At 37.6% G+C, this 8,067-nt stretch overlaps 1 long non-coding RNA gene across 1 annotated transcript; it reads right to left on the bottom strand.

Moving 5' to 3' along the window:
• Positions 1-5,543: 5,543 nt before the first annotated feature.
• Positions 5,544-7,131, bottom strand: LOC104229566 (uncharacterized). Its single transcript, XR_711661.2, has 2 exons — positions 7,041-7,131; positions 5,544-5,853 (listed from the first exon to the last, which is right to left on the bottom strand). It is a non-coding gene; the product is annotated as an uncharacterized lncRNA (long non-coding RNA).
• Between the last annotated feature and the right edge of the window lie 936 nt (positions 7,132-8,067).

The raw sequence follows: 8,067 nt of genomic DNA, 5'->3' as shown, positions 1-8,067 counted from the left end.
AAGCATGGTCTGGGCATAATTTGTTGTGCCGTGGTGAAAACTGATGGTGTGGAGAACAATGTTTAAGGTGCCTCGGAAAATGGTGCCTGGGGGAGAACCACAGAAGGCATACCAGTAAAGTTGGATGATATTGTAGGGACCCACATGGGATAAATAGGTTGGTTATAGGGATGATAGTGGTTCCACTCGTCCGTGGAATTAGCTCGGGGAATCCAGGAATTGTACTTGGCGGTTCCCTACTATTGGACCAAATGTCCCACATTTCCAGCATGCAGAGACGCAGCATCTTATTTTCTTCGACAGTTGACCGATTCGGGTTGTGAAATAGCCAGTTCAAGGCTATCCTCAAGATTAATAATGCAGAGATTTCTTTCTGAGGCTATTGGAACCTTTCCTTTGGATCTTGTAAAATAGGGGTGAGAAGCCAGATTACCGACAAAACCAACCACCTGAACAAAACCTGGCTTATTTGCACACACAACAACCTTGTCAGTTTTGAGACATTTAACAGATAGGGGATCTCACATTGGGGATGCAATGCACCTGAACAGTTAAGATGCTTCTAAAATGTTTCTGCAATGGCTACATTTTTCATCCCGGCTTTCGCTATCTCTTTTCTACTATGTAAATCTTTTCTTTTATTTCCACTCTCTTTTTCTCTTTTGTTTCTTCATTCCTGGTCTTTCTCTTGTTGTTTCCACTCCTGGTCTTCTCTTTTGTATTTATCACACTTTTCTTCCTCTTCTTTTACTTACTGTCTCTCAATTTTCTCTTTTTTTGTTGATTTTCACTCCTATTAATTATGGGTATGATCGCATCCAATGGGCATTGCCTAGTTATTATGACACCGCATGAATCAGACCATTACGTAGTTTAGGGGAATAAATGCAAAATGAAAGCAAAAAATGTTTTGGGGGATTTTCAATATTTCATTAATAAAATCTTTTTGGTTTTTTCATTACAAAGACTCGAAGATATTGATAACTGACATAAAAAGTAAAATATAAAGACTCAAAATAAAATAACAACATACTCGACATGGACGAAAGGATAAACAAACTCGACACGAGAAAAAAGTAAAATACAGACTTAAAGACTGCTCAATCAAGAACACAGATGTGCCTCAAATGTTATTCCAAAGGCCCACGGGACATCAATTGGTCTCGGTGCGGGCCCGGTTGCAAGCTCTTCTTGAAGGAACTCTAGGTCGGCCATGACCTGGCGAGCAAAAGATAGCCCCGAAGCAAAGAACATAGCTCGAGTCATACTCTCACACTCGTTGCATTTCATCGCAGTGTAGTCGGCTATTTCTTTGATTCTAAGTTTGATGGCACCATTCTCCTGGAGCAATTGTTCAATTTGTTGTTCTTGGACTTCCACTACTTGCATGGCCCTGTTGTTTCAATCTTGCAACCTCAACACACTCTCTTCCAATTTGTTGATCAATAAAGAACAATGTTCTCTTTCCGTCTTGAAATCTTTAACCTGCTCACCCATTTCATTTTCGAGGGTGGCTAACTCTTTCATCAGAATTGCGGCTTCTCTGTCATAACTTTGCTTTGTTTGGTGAGCTAACCTTGTCTATTCTTCTACATTTTCTCTACCCTTGCCCGAGTTTTTGCCAAATGTTTCTAGGCCTTTGTTAGGTCGGATGCATAGTCATGCACTTTTTGCCTCAAGTTGCTCATGATTTTTTCGTCCCTCTCACTTCTTACCGGCATCTCAGCAGCTATATTCATTTCCTGGAGCTGAGCTCGTAGGGCTTTATTTCGGGCCACCTTTTCTTTTCTCCCTCATCTTCAGCGGCTTGCAACCCACTTTCAAATTTGATGGTTCTGACTTGACGTTCTAGTTTGTTGATGGTGGTCCGACATTCCTTCTCTTTGGCTAACCAAGTTCACTGCTCTTGCGATGTATCAATAAATTCCTGAATATGGGGATTTTTAGTCGGCCTTTCAGATTCGTCATTTGTTGTGATTTTCTTTCCATAGAAACATACCTAGGTAGAACCTTGCCATTAGACAAATCATATACTCGGGTATTTTCCCCCAAATACTGGAACTCGCTCCAAATTTGACAGACCACATCTTTAGGAAATTGAGCATCAAAGCGGATTTGAACCACATGATTACTAAGGTTTCACATCCTTGGAAACTGTCTGACATTTTCCAAGTTATCTCAAAACCCAGTATGGGGCATATGGCTGGATGCTACGGAGACCCATCAGAAGGAAGAAGGGACCAGTGGCCGACATATGAACAATCTCATCGATAGGGAGCCAACCTAATGTCCATTCTATCTGATCTGCCAAAGACTGAAGGCGGGTGATCCAATTTCTTACTCTCTCTGGCATTACGAATCCTGTCACTCGCGTACAAAACTCTTCGATGCAATTTTTTTCGGTAGAACCGTAATTCATGTATCGGGGACGGTGACAAAGGTGTTCAATCATCAACATTTGTAAAAAAAAATTGTACCCCTCAAAAAACTTGACTCCGACCTTACAGGATGTGAGGACTCGGAATATATCTGATACGATCATAGGTGCGAGGGTACTTTTGGTCTGAGTAGTCAAAACATGGACAATGCTGGCTATACGCAAGTCAATGTGACCATTCTACCTTGGAAACATCAAAAGGCCTAGAAATGCCACCATGAAGGCAAAGCATCTATGCACCTTCCACTTTGACCGGTTACCTTTCCTACAAAGTTCATTTTCTGGGTTTTCGAGCCCCCCTAGATGCTTGTACCCTAGTATAGGAAGTGAAAAGTGCAAGCTCCACCTGCCAGACTTTTTATCTTGATCTGCCTACTTATTTTCAGTAAGTCTAGAAACTTGCGGGGAGTGACGATCCTTGGAGACACCAGATACTTGTGTCTCAATCCTTCCGGACTCCCGGCATAGCCTGCCATTTCTTTTAGAGAGGGTGTAAGCTCAAAATCTGAGAAATGAAAAACATTGTGAGCTGGGTCCCAAAATGACACTAGTGCCTCTATCAGATCACTTTTAGGCTGAATCTTTAATAGTCCGGTGAGAGACCCCAAGTACTGATTGACTCGGTCTAATCCTTGTTTTCCCAAATCTTCCCACCACATGTGGAGTGTCAAAGGGATCTGGTCCACAACCTTCAAAGGTAAATTTTGAACAATGCTCATTCTGCACAATTTTTTAAAAAATAGGGTGACTTGGTTAAAAATAGTTTTGAAAACTGACCACAAAATATTAGTCTTGCAAAACCCAAGTTAAAACTAAACGCGACTACTTTTGCAAATACGGTCCTTCAGCACTTTGTGAGGGAAGATTTTAGGGTTGTTCTTGCTAAGTGGCCTAAAATTTAAAAACAGGACCATAGACGGCTATTCTTTCAAAAAATGGCCTACAGGCACCCCTAACGGGATATTTCTGGTTGTTTGGACAAAAACGGCATCACCTGACTTTATTTATGACAATATGACAACATTTTAATTTTTGATTATTTTTTGCAAAAGCAAGGTCGAACCCGATGAAGGTTGCCTACGTATCTCACATCCGGTAAGAATTAAACCCGCGTAGTTCGATAAATTTTGATATGACGGGAAAAATATGGCTTTTGAAAACATTGGCTTATTTTGAAATGACTTTTCTTTTTCTTTCTTTTTTTTTAAAATTTCGGCAGAGTTTCGGAATTTTTCAAACACCTGAATTTTCATAACCGAGTAAATTTCTTTCTCCTCACTCTTGAGTTTTCATGATTTTATTTCCCTATTTTAGAAATCGGTCAACATGCAAGCTGAAATAAATAAATGTACAAGTAGCACATAAAATACATCAGGATGGTCTTTTAATTTGGGTACATATGTGCTAGACGGACCCAACCCCTATGTTGAGTCCCCAAAGTCAAATGCACGTGATGCAAACAAACGTTCCTACTAGGGATCTGGTATGAAGCTATATTATTCTAGGTTTGAATCCTAGGTGTGTTGTTCTAGACCTGGCTTACCCGAGGGAAAACTCGAGCCGAGGATGCAATGTACCGGGAATCAAAAGGCCATCCGGCTTTGTAACTGATCTGATCTTCATTCTAAATTAGGGGTATGACACTAACATAAAAGAAGCCACGCTAGTGGGAGCTTCCCATATGATTTAAAAGACTTGGAGAGAAGAAAGGTATCGTAACAGTTTTATATACAGTTCAAACAATATCAAAGTGGTAAAAAGCGGCATTTAGCACATTAGGCTCAAACACGTAAAAAATCAAATAATAAGTAAAAGCCAAGTGTAATAGTTATTCTAAGCTCGAATTCTGAACCCTGAACCAGAGATTCAGGGTTCGATCCCAGTAGAGTCGCTGGAGCTGTTACACCTCCTTTTTCCCGAGAGATAGGGAGTTTTTCCAATTAAAGTGATATTATTCGAAATGGGATTATTTATTTAATTAGAGTCGCCACTTGAGATAATTATTATGGTGTCCCAAGTCACCCATTTATTTAAAATCCCAAATTGAGAAGATTGACTCTATTTATGATTCGCGAACATAGAAGATCGGGTAAGGAATTATGTTAACCCGGAAGAAGGTGTCAGGCATTCCCGAGTTCCGTGGTTTTAGTACGGTCGCTTAATAATTAATGTTTGGCCTAATTATCTGATTTATTACATGTTTAAAACCTATTGTGCACTTTAATTTTTTACCTCTTTTAATTATTTTAAATAATTATGGAATTTATTGAAACAAATTGCGGTGTCGCGGACTTGTCTGTTTTCACATAAACATTGCTAATCACGCAACGTGAAACGTACTCGTGATTCGCAATATTTTTATTTTTATTATTTAAAGTTGTGACCAAGTTGCGTGAATCCGCACTTGAGTTGGGATTTACCTATCATGACTATGCCACGGGAACTGTACCCATAGTCACGATGAGTCATCTTTTTAAGTCGCGCCTAAAGCACACTACGGTGTTTATAAGAATCAGTTTTCTCTATACTAGTTTGAGGTTGCTGTGGGGGCCAAAAGCTTATGAAAATTAGTTGTGGAAGAAAAAGAGTAGATTAGTTATAGAAAAGTGGATTAGCCTTGCTAAATTCAATTTTTTGCGGGTTTGAGATTTTGGTGTAAGGTCATAGGTGGTATGCACATATTGTGAATCATGCACACATGATTTTGATCATTGAAATCAAAGAATGAGAGCACGTGAGTTAAAGGATTATTTTACATATTCAGAATCAAGTTACAATTACCAACAGTTTAAAAACATGCCTATGGAATTTAACTAGTGGGGAAAGATGGACGTAATTATATATAAATAGTTGTCCTACTAATTCTAATTTGGTTATTTTAATCAAGAACAGAGGTGAAGACAAATGTATTCCCCAGTTACTGTATAGAATGATTCGAATTGTGACTGAGGCTAATTAGATCTCAAATGCCCAGGTCTTCAATGGGCTCTCCTTGGTGAAGTCCAGAATCCATCATTAATTAATCAGGCCACAAAATGGACAATTCTATCTTTTAGGCCCAATAGAGTGAACACAAACTCCAAAAATTAACAAAAAACTGCACGAATTATAGGACAAAATCTGCAACCATTCAAGTCCAGCATTGATTTGCAATTAATCTGAATCACGTGAGAGGTTCATAGCCTATCAAATTGAACTAATTACATCAACAAACCAACCGATCAATTACAAGCATTATTTTACAGTCCAGTCTTAAATGTTACAGAATTAATCTATAGTTACTACTTTCATTGAGGGAGCAACCATGGAACCACTGCACTTTATAATCGGAATCCACTGAGCTAGCTTCTTCAAAAGTGAATCTAAACAGCAGGTGACTAGATTCCCGAGTTCATCACCCTTAAAGTCACCTTACACTTGAATCATATTTAAACTCAATAGAAATTCTAGTAGCGAATTATTCATGAGAGTGATAACAACTGAAATTGCTTAGTTAAAACATACAAGCAACACCGCATGTTAAAGAGATGGAAATTTAAACAAACTTCATCAACTAAACCCACTGGATCTATTGAATCAGGCATGAGCATGTTAGGATTTCATTTATGATACAAGTAGAAAATAGCAAATGAGGATGAACGCACCTACTAGCAGAGAAACAGCAACAGAAAAACAAAGAGAAGTCTGAACTTCAAAGCTATGGCTCAACCACAGCAGAATGAATACAGTAGCAAAAATGGTGAATTCTTTAACTCAAACAACTATGGAAATCCAAGAGATATGCAGCAACAGAGTAGGACTTAGAAACAGCTTTGAATCTTCTTCTTTTTTTGGATTTTTCTGTATCTAAATTGAATTTCAGAGTTTTTTTAGAGAAATAAGTGAGGATAAGGGAATATGAGTGAGAAATCTATAGAGAATTAGTGTGTGTGTGTGTGTGTGAGGGAATGTGAGGTCTTTATGTAGAATATGAGGGTGTGTTATATGCACAATGGTGAGGGAATAATCTGAGGAATGTGTCAGCTGAAAAATAGGAAGGAAGCATCTTTTTAACAGATTTTGACAGCTGGCAATTCACATTATTCTTTCTTTATTTTACAGCCCCCTCTTACTTCTTCATTTTTGACTCTTAAATCCTTTTTTAACCTAAATTCTTCAGTTTATTGCTTTTAAATCTCTTCCACTCTATTCTAGAACCTTCTTAGGCAGTTAGCAGAAATATTCCCCAAATTTCCCTATTTCAATTACCCCCCCCCCCCGAAGTTCTGTGTTTTACTCTATAGTCCTTCAACTGCTTTTATCTCTTCTTTTAATTCTGTCCCTCTACTTTAACTCCAATACTTGGTTAAACATATTAATGAAGAAATAAGTAATAAACCCTAAACTAGATTAATGGCTAATTAAGGCTAAAGTATATTCAATAAGTAGAAAAGACCAGTTTTTAGAGCATGCAACAAACAACAATTAATTCCAAAGATGGCAGGCGAAATTGCCTAACTAATCGATTAACAAAACCATATTTGAAGAACTACAGAAACATGGCCAAAGCTTGAAAATGTGACGAAATTAAAATTGTACACAAAAGGGGAATATAACTATATACCTGCTGGAATTGAAATGATCGGAGAGAAACCAGGAAAGCTAGTCGTTCAAAAGGACTCAATCTCTAGGATTTTTTGGGGGTAGGGGACCCGGTTCAGACAGTTATATGGGGATGAGGTGGTCAATTCTCGTCCGTAGGATGAGATTAAATGAATGGTGGAGATCAAAAGCCTTAAACGGAGTCGTCTGGATGTTTAAAGAGGGACTGGGTAGTAAGGCTTGGGCTAGGGGCGAATTTGAAGCAATTTTGGGCCATTTGGCCCAGCAGGTGCTTCCTTCAATTTCTTGCCTTCACTTTGTTTTAAATGGCCACTCTTAATTAAATCTTATATCAAATCTAATTTACAAAATTAACCTACTCATTTGTTTTAATCTAAAATTAAGCTAATTAAAATATTGAATTAACTACAAATGTAACAAGAAAAAAAGAATAGCTAAATGTAATTTGTGATTTTATATTTTTAACAATGCATTTAACATGTAGTTCTAAAGCTAAAAATGCAATTAAAATGTAACGGATAAAAGATTACCAAAATTATGGTTTAACATGTTCCTAATAATGCAGTGATACACATGACCTAGAAAGGTAATAAAAATGAAAGATAAAAATATTTTGATGTTTTCATGATTCAAAGTATTTCTAATTATGAAGAATGCAACTAAATACCATAAAATGCACACAACAAAATAGAGAAAAATCCTTAGAAATTCTATAAAACTCAAAGCTAATTAGAAGATAATTTTTTGGACTCTTCAGGAGGAATTTCAAATGAGGCAAACATTCGTGCTCACAATACTTTCTTTCATGGTGATAATTTTAACAAAAGAAAAAATATTTTTAAAAAGGTAGAAAGGTGCACCTTTGCGAGTGCACCCACTACAACTTTGTGACAGAGTGTACTCGTAAAACATATACTTACGTGGTTCTTGAAAAATACACACATAATTAGTAGTTGAGAAGTAGATGCAAATGTATTCACTATCTAGAGCGATCAAAATGAACTTGGCCTATGAAATCGGCGCAATCC

The sequence above is a fragment of the Nicotiana sylvestris genome, chromosome 10, assembly GCF_000393655.2.
Source record: "Nicotiana sylvestris chromosome 10, ASM39365v2, whole genome shotgun sequence".
Classification (NCBI taxonomy): Eukaryota; Viridiplantae; Streptophyta; class Magnoliopsida; order Solanales; family Solanaceae; genus Nicotiana; species Nicotiana sylvestris.
This window is presented reverse-complemented; position numbering and strand designations above follow the sequence as displayed.